We start from the raw sequence: 9,361 nt of genomic DNA on the forward strand, positions 1-9,361 counted from the left end.
TTAGTCCTGTTTTAACATTCTTACCAAATTTAAGGAGCTGGCTGGGAAAATCTGAGTCTGGCCAGATTAACAAGAAGAGTATCTCCTTTTCAGGCTATAATGTATTTTTGTATGCAGAATTCTTTCAAAAAAAATACGCCAATTTATTAAGTACACTAAACAGTTGTAAATTTACATTGAAGTGAGGCAGCGTGCCTTCCTCAATGATGGTTATGGACTATACTTTAAAACAGCAACTTTCAATGTGTAACTTTTCCATCAATCACACAAACACACACCTGAAAGAGTTTACTCCTCATACAACACACAGTTGCCTCCAAGAAAATAGAGACTTTTTCTAAATCTTTAGAAATTAGAAAATCTTGAAGGTTCCTCTAGTATAGCATTTGGGGCTAAGATAGCATAAAACATTTTTTCCCCAAAAGCAGACTTTCCATTTTTCCATAATTGTACTTCAATCACATATTTGGATAATCATCAATGACAGTCCTGCAAACACTTACCAACCCTGCGAGACTAATTTCCTAGTGGAAATTCTGTCCAGAGCGCTGCCCTCTGTCCATCTCCCTCCTCACCTGCTTCCTGGGTGAACGCGCCAAATCCTTTGCCTTCCAATGTTCTTCCCTCGATACTCCCCATCAGAGTCGGCACCCCCACCCACCGAGTGGCTCAAATTCCTAAAACCAAGATCATCCTTGAGTCCTTCTTTCCCTCCACACTGCAAGACACATTGGCCTTGTCCCAGCCTTCAGCTATGCAAATGCCATTTCCACCTGCACCTAAATCGCTCTGCCCCGGGCCTTTGCATGGCTCGCTCCTTCCTGCCACTCAGATCTAAGTTCACATGCTGACTCTTCCTTGCGGTCTCCTCTAACCCTCCGATTCCCATCCTCCTAACTCTGTCTCTCCAGCACATCTTTTGTTTTCTCCATAGCATTGCTCATTGTCCTCGGTTATCAATTTGTCATTCATTTGCGTGTTATCTGTCTCCCCGACTAGAACATGAGTCCCATGAGAGCTGGGGTGGGCTGTCTTGTTCATCCCACCACCCAGAGCAATGCCTAGCACGTGGCGGGCGATCCGTGAGTATTGAACGGACACATTTATGTGAGGCTTTTTGATACTAATAAAGAGATACGGTGTGTTTTAGAAATGAAGTACCCAATGGCCTGAATAGCATGCTTCCCACCTGAGAGAGAATTTCATAAAAGGATTCCAGAAATGTGGAAGGGAAGAGAGAAGTGATGGGCACACCAGCTACCAACTGCCTCAACCAGGAGCCAGTGCTTTCGCTCACGTTCCCATTTGCTAGAACTAAGTCACATGGCTCCCACCCGCTGATGCTCGAACCTCGGGAACAGTGCCTTCCTGGGAGCAGAGGCACAGGGAATGGCGGTGAACTTATGCACTTCCTTGGCCCCAAGGAGAATCAGGAGAGAATGTTCCCATTTTGAGGAAGCACAAGAGACTGAGGCAACAGATAGTCTCATGACCAAGAACTTGGAGGCATGAGAATATTGGGCTACAAATTTCACACGTAGGGGCTGGCCCCGTGGCTCAATGGTTAAGTTCGTGCGCTCTGCTTCAGCGACCCAGAGTTTCCCCAGCTCGGATCCTGGGCGCAGACACGGCACTGGTTGTCAGGCCACGCTGAGTCAGCATCCCACATAGCACAACCAGAGGCACTCACAACTAGAATATACAACTATGTACTGGGGGGCTTTGGGGAGAAGAAGCAGCAAAAAAAAAAAAGAAGATTGGCAAGACATGTTAGCTCAGGTGCCAGTCTTTAAAAAAACAAAAAAGAGAATTCTTTAAAAAAACATTTCACATGTACTATTAAAGTGTTATTAAATGGTAGTTTTACGTTAAATGACATTGGGGGGGCATTTTGAATATTCTCATGAGTACTACACTAAGGGACTATGACGGCAACCGTCCATTTCCTTCCCCCATTTTTGAGCTTGTTCTGTTCATACAGAGTTTCCTCTCAAAGGGTCTTCCCTCTGACCCTCCCCTACGGATTCATGTGCGCATTCTGGTCATCAGCACGCCCTCTGTCGGGCAGTCTGGACTCTAAGCAGAGTCCTCCTCAGGCTCAACCTCCAGCGGAATCCATTCTGCCCCCAGCACTGTGCTGTGTACCTGTGCACTTGGCCTGAGGCTGGTCTAAAAGAAGAAGGGGACGGCGAGCTTTTGTGTCACTGCACATCCTACAGGAAAGTGGCCTCTTCAGGGGGCGGGCCAACAGGTGTACACAGCAGGTCCTTTCAGTGCCTGGCCACAGTCTGCCCTCGAGATCAGCACAGACAGCCCACAAACAGGACACATCCCTGCCTCTGTCTGTCTGAAGACATCCTTTTGCCCCTGGAGTGTGCAGCCTAAACACAAAGGGTAAACCAGAAATGTAAGGGAGTTCACGCCCCCAAGACAACCTCAACTGATGCTAGAGGGGAGCTGTAATAAATACCTCCTCCTCAAGGGGACTACCCTGCAGCGTCCTCCACACGGGGTCCCCAGTGGGACTAAGCCCCAGCCGCCGACAGCAGACACCTACTCATAAACACACCCCTATGGGTAGAGCCAGATTCTTGACAGGTTTGCCGTCTGTGCCTCATGGTCACACAGAGCCCCTCACTTAGATGGGTCCCGTGCTTGGTTTATGCTCTGCAGTGATTGTCTTGAAATTTTTAATCACTGTCAACAAAGGGTTGCATTTTCATCTTGCAGTGGGCACTCCAAATTATGGGGCTTGTCTGGCCTATGGGTCTCCTCCCTCAGGAGGTTTATTAGGGTCAAACAAGCCACTTGCATCCAGATCCTTCTCTCAGGGGCTGCACTTAGGGAAACACAAACTAAGATGGCAGAAAGCTCTCCTTGCCTCTCCCTGCACTCCTCCTCCTATCCGCCTCCTCCAGGTTTCCTTCAATCCTGGAAATATCACAACACATCAGAAGAGTGTTGAGTTCTACAACTCAGTTCTGGTCCGCCCACGTTCAACGGCTCACTACAATGAGCAGAGATTTACACAGACGTGTACGCTGTAGCAACACAATAGAATGGTCTTCTTGACATTCACTGACCACTCCAAGAACCCTTCCCACGTCAGACCCTTGGCATTTACTGCCCTTCTGGAAGGTTCTTCTCCCCATTATAACTGTGTAACACAGAAAAATACGCATGTGCTCAGACTGCTTCTACACAAACTACACCTGGGATATCCGCATGAAGATTCTTTGCTTTATCAATGATTTACCACAGGTTTCCTCTGGACTAAAGCCTCCCAAAAACACAGGAAGTGCTTTCACTCATTTCAATCGCCATCTGCCTTCATTCTCAGAGCATACCTCTAGCATAAAGTAAAATGTACCCTTAATAAAGCTGACAGTGAACCCAAAATTAACTTCCAAAATACTTACCATGTGTCACTGTGCTCCATTAGGAGGCAAAAATTTCCCATTTAATTCCACTTAACTGTGGAATCTCAGAGGACAGCACCTTTATCTCACGGACAGTCTGTGGGAAGAAAAAGTTTTATCAAATATCCAGTATTGGGCCATTTCCTGGGACAGTGTTCAATTATTAATTTGAGCCTGATGAAACTACATAAAATCTTAATGGAAAGGCAACTGAAAAGAAAGGTTGAGAAAGCTGAACTTTTTCTTTTCCTTGGAAAATGTTCCATATCAACTGCATATCCTTCACACTACAGTTGATGTTCGTAGTAACATTTTAGTCACTGAGTCCATTAAAGTTAGCATGTATCTGCGGAGCACTTGTTATGAGTTCACCGTTGGACTAAACATTGCAAAAGTACAAGATACATTTAGGATAGAGTTTCAGCCCTCACATAGTTATAAATCTCTTTGGGAAAGCAATTTCTTTATACTTAAAACTTTGGTTAAATTAAAAATATATTTATACAGATGATATATGCTGCAGGAGAACGACAGACATTCCTTGAACACATCCAGCACGCTCTTACTTCAAGGTCTTTGCACTTACTGTGCCACCTAGAATGTTCTTTCCCTTGGAGACTGTCAAGGTTTGCTCCCTCACTGCATTCAGGTCTCTGCCCGCAGGCCCTGTTGTCAATGGGGATTTCTCTGACCATATGAAAGTGTCAACCATCCTCCCACTGCTCCCCATCTCGCTACCCTACATTCGTTTCTTCATAGCACTTGTCACTTCTAACCTATATTGATCCTTTTGATATTACTCTTCCCTGTCATTCCCTCCCCAGTAAAATGCAAGCTCCGTGAGGGCTGGAACTTGGTCTGTTTACTCACTAGTCCATCCCTGACATCTAGAAGCGTGCTGTGATCATAACAGGCATTAGGCAAATATTTCTTCAACTGATGTTGAAAGAACGAGTCACAGCATTCATATCATACGGATTAAGATATTTTCCAGGAAAGATTGCAGCTACCATACAAAGTTGTGAGCTTCCTAAGAGATAAGTCCCTTCTCCCAAAATCAGCATTGCAAATCGTGCCATCAAACTTTACTACAACTTGCTGATAGCATATATGTCCCAGATAAATACTGAATTTGTAACATGCAAACATACATAGATGTATATATTTACAGCTTGTGGATAAAGACAACCCCCATTAAACATATTCTAAACTTTGAATGTTAATACCAAGGCTAGTGTTCATTTTAAATGTTCACACAATTTGAAACAAATCAACTCCATACATATCTGAGCCATATTTTCAAAAGATAGACTCCTTTTCGGCATGGATTATAAAAAAGAGAGAGAAAAGCAGTCGTCCAGCTATCTAATGTGTCTAAGGTTAATCAGTTGCTATGCAATTGTAAATGGTCCTCTGTTGTATCAAGATTTCTTAATTTTTGCATGTTTGTTTGCTTGCTCATTTGCTTGTTTCAGCCCAGGAAGTTTATCGCATTCTCAGATTGAAGATGAAGTATCTTGCATCTGTAATTTTCACCAAACGACATAAAATACACACACGCATGGTTCCAGAAATCCTCGAGTGGCGAGTCATGCATCATCCAGTGGAGGACGGTGCATGAGACCTGTGGAAGGGCCAGGGAAATAGGATGGAGTAGGAGGAAGAGGGCCTTTGAAATCAGCCAGGGCTGAGGCATGGCTTCTTTCCCTTAGTTACTTTCCTGCTGACATCTCCGAGGCTGGTCTGTCCCTTCTCAGAACTTCCCTGAATTCAGCGTCGGCACCACACCACTCCACAATTCGTTACCACACCTTGTGTTGCGTGATGCCTAACACACACGAGCCTTCTCTCCACTCCTTGAGTTTAACCATCTCGTAACAGAGTCTGTACGTGTGCAACTGCAGAACTACACAGGTGCAACTTCTCCTCTGTCTCCTGGAGTGATAAAGTGCCAAGCCCACCATCTAGGGACAGGTATTTCTGCTACAAAGCCTGACAGGCAACCTGCAGTGACCACATTCTATAGACTGAGAATCAAAAGCAACTCAGGACTCAGCCCCACTATCAGTAAATGCCACCCTGGCAGAGTTGGTGGTCTCAGGGCACCCTTTGTCCACTGGAACCAATTTCTCCTCATGACATGGGAGAATCATCAGTGAAATATCAAATGACATTTTGTCACTCTGATTAAATATTAAAATAACTCTGTACAACATGAAGACTTTCATGCCAAAACAAACAAATAACAATGTCTTAGCAAGCGTTAGCAACGGGGATGGAGCAGAGACAGTAAAGCATCCCTTTAAAAGGACTCCAGCAAAACCAGTCTAAAGAGCAGACCGAACACATGCTGGTGATAAAGAAAGTACTCCTTTATTTTTGTTTTTCTCTGTCTATTTCCCACAGTCTCACCTTCTATCACAGCCAGCTGTATGGTCAATGAACACCGTACCCACCTACTGGAAAATAGGTGAATATCAGCACCCAGTTTCATTGTCATCCCAGAATGGAACCTGAGATAAAGGAGAGCTGTCCAATCGTAAGGACCACGTTTCTCTCCATTTCTTTGATGTAAACCAAACTCTGGACACTGCCAAGGTGTGACTAATGCCTTCTTATTCCGAGCTTAGCTTATTCCATTTTTTTCCATATAATTCTGCAAAGCTTTAAAATGAGAAAGGAGAATTCAGCCCATGAAACGCTTTACATGATATAAAAATCCCCGCCCCCAGTCCTCACCCCAGCCCCTCCATACAAAGCAAGTTTTATTAACACAAGGCGAGTGCTCCATTTGAAGAGGACTGGGGCATTAAAGCAGATTGTTTTATGTCTCTGACATGAATACTCCGGGTGGATGAACTATCAAGGCCTGGGTTTAAGTGTGATTAATGCCTAGTACTTGGAAAGCATCCAAACTTATTAAATCTGATGGAGTAAAACAGCATAACTTTCTCATATTATTTCCAAGAGATACGATTAGACTGCACCGTGGTAGTGAATGAAACTAGAAATAAGCCACGGCTCGGGGAGAGGGAGCTCTGTTTTATTTACAAAGAATTAAGCGGAGGGAGTCGAGCATTTTAGCAAGTACAGGCAGAGTTCAATCACCTCAGCCCAAGGAAAACAGCGCAGACTGAAAACAAAGTCAACACAGCCTTCCTGTGCATTCTCACTTTCCCTCACTCCGCCCCCGCGCATGGCGCCTACAGGAATCAAAGGAGAAAAGAAGGTACTTGATAAATGTCCCCTCCTCCCACCCCAAAATGAATGTATCGACACATAAATACACACTACGCACATACATACACATTATACACACACACGTTCTTTTGTATTCTGGTGTCAGAGAAGCATCAGAGATAAATCTAACAGCATCCTTTAAATGACCCCCTCTCTACGTGGAACACAGGATCTACCCAACCTGATGTTTAGTGTGTTTACACAGCATGTTTACAACCCCAGACAAGCCTGCTGAAGTGGACTGTTCCTAGATTGAATAGTTGAGCTATGTGTATGTTTTGCCTTTCTGATCTGTGGTGCTTCTCAAAGGCAAGCGGTCCTAATAGATACACTCACTAAATTCATTCACTTCTGCTTTGAACAAAATGAAATCCCAAAGAAACAAACAAACTGAAGGAAACTACAGACTGGAAGAAATGAACTCCCAATATCCAGCAAAGAGAACGTGTGGCGCATGTCCCACGTGCCAGGAGGGTGCCGAGGGGACCAGCCGGGGAGGTCAGACGCTCACTTCAGTTCTGAAGCTCTGCAGAGAGATGCAGAGAAGACGGCCATCCACGGGCCCAGCACAGACTCTGCTCTGACCGGAAACACTAGCTATCTAGGTACTCGGATGCTAGGATTTAGGGTTATTACTTCAGAAACAGAAACATACAAAAATATTTGTAATATCAAAGCTCATCCCAGTCAATTACAAATCTCAAGGCAAATCTGAGACGTGGGAGGGAAGACGATGTGCCCCCCGCCCCCAGTCTCTTAACTGATAAAAGAATAACAAATACAAAAAAAAAAAATCTGCCAAACAACAAAGCTTCAATTTATTATACATGCTCATCAATTTAACCCAAAAAAACCCTTAAAAGCCTGAGGGTGATCCAGCCCCTTTAATACCCAGGCCCTGAGCATGCCACAGATCAAGGCCCAAGCCCCAGCCTGCTTTGTCTGCGAAAGATGAAAGCCGGGCGAAAACAGGTGGAGGGTTTTTTTGAATCATCACCTGCAATTAAGCAAAGGAAAACTAAGAGGAGAAGAGGTAAGCTGAACTCGCTTGAAAAAGACATCCCCAGAGCAGGTGGACGCTTGCTGCGGATTGCTGCGGTGTCTGCTGACTCTCCCCAAAGAATGAGCATTCGCTGGGATTTCCTGCTGTGAACCACAGATTGCTCAGCGGCGGAGTGCAGTTTGCGCCACTCAGGACACACACACACACACACATACACACACACACACGCACGCACGCACGCACGCAGTCTGTACCTTACCTGCGATTCTTTAAATGCATTTTTGAACTGCCTGCCATTCTTTTGGAAACACTGTCTCAAACAACACAAGTCTGCAGGAGACTTCATTTTGCATCTAAAGAGAGACGTCTTTTGAGACTCTAGTTAACAACAGTGTATTGTATATTTGAAAGTTGCTAAGAGACTAGATCTTAGAAGTTCTCATCACAAGGAAAAACATTTGTAACTATGTGAGGTGATGGATGTTACCTAGACTTATTGAGGTGATCATTTCACAATATACACATATATCAAATGCAAGAAACAATCTGCTAAATAAGTAAATAAACACATATAAAGGTCTTTGTTTCACTTTCTCTCCACCGACATTCCAATAACTACAGTTATTAAGGTCTTTTCACAAAGTAGAGGAGTGTTTACCCCAAAATTTCCAGACATAACCCCTTTCCCAATAACAAACTTTCCACAGTTAAGCTCTCTTCATTCTGAAAGAGCACGGTGAATCTAATAAAAAGACATTTCAGCACTATGTGATAGCACAATATTGTCATTTTTCAACTTCTATTAGAAAAGTCCCATTGTCTGAAAGCGCCTGGCGTCCGCCTTCCGGACAAAGTGTGTTCTGCCGTAAGTTGCAGGCACTGCCCCAGTCCACCGCCTTCCCCGTGCCTTCCCAGAGACGGACGGACACAGAGCAGGCCACATGACTTCATTCACCCACCAGACAGCGCACAAAGGGCATGAGTGTTGGCTTTACAAGAGTTCACTGTAAAAAGGAAACTTAACCGGAGGATGCAGGCTTCACACTGGTGTGGTGCCAATGAGACACCCCAAATAAACTTTGATTTCAAAAAGAAACCCTACTTTCATCAAAATGAATACATGAGAAGTTGATAAGGCTGACTTCTCGTATGATATGAAGCTCAAAATTCATAATTTTCTTCCAAACATCATTTGGGAAGAAGATTGAGGAAGCATATTCCGTCTTTGTGTCAGAATTGCTCGGAAGCTTCTAAAGTTCCAGGTGCATTCTGACTGCTCTCATCTTTGTAAATTGATAACAAGAATCAATGTGAGCTTGCTTTCTGTCGCTTGGAAGCTAATGGTGACAATAACGCATCAGACCAACCAAGAGAATGGCTGTTTTTTGGCTTCTGGAAAGTATCTTCTGCAAGGTAATAATTAAAAAAAAAAAAACTCACAATCAATGAGGAGAACAGAGAATCATGGCTATTGGATAAATCATGGCCTCATGCTGGTCCCCAAGGCCCCCACTCCCAGTGTCAGAGTCAAAACTGCTATAACCTTCCAACGTTTTTGCATCTCCCAGAGAACTTATGAGCCGTGTTTTGCATTTCTGTTATTTCTGGCCCCTGTTTTATGCTCCCCCTCGGCTCCCAGTGATAAGGTTCTCAGGGCCAAGGTCCCACTGACCTTTCTGTCTGCCCCAGAACAGTGACC

The 9,361-nt window shown here is 44.4% G+C and overlaps 1 protein-coding gene across 3 annotated transcripts in view; it reads right to left on the reverse strand.

Moving 5' to 3' along the window:
* Positions 1-8,044, reverse strand: part of LOC111773296 (uncharacterized) — a 123,744-nt gene extending 115,700 nt beyond the window's left edge. For all 3 annotated transcript variants that reach the window (XR_011438300.1, XM_070266111.1, XM_070266112.1), the window contains exons 1-2: positions 7,922-8,044; positions 3,420-3,516 (exon numbers count right to left, since the gene is read on the reverse strand). The gene's annotated coding sequence lies outside the window, so the exon portion shown is untranslated. The remainder of the gene's footprint in view (positions 1-3,419; positions 3,517-7,921) is intronic.
* Positions 8,045-9,361: the final 1,317 nt, after the last annotated feature.

This window comes from Equus caballus, chromosome 4 (genome assembly GCF_041296265.1).
Source record: "Equus caballus isolate H_3958 breed thoroughbred chromosome 4, TB-T2T, whole genome shotgun sequence".
In the NCBI taxonomy this organism is placed as follows: Eukaryota; Metazoa; Chordata; class Mammalia; order Perissodactyla; family Equidae; genus Equus; species Equus caballus.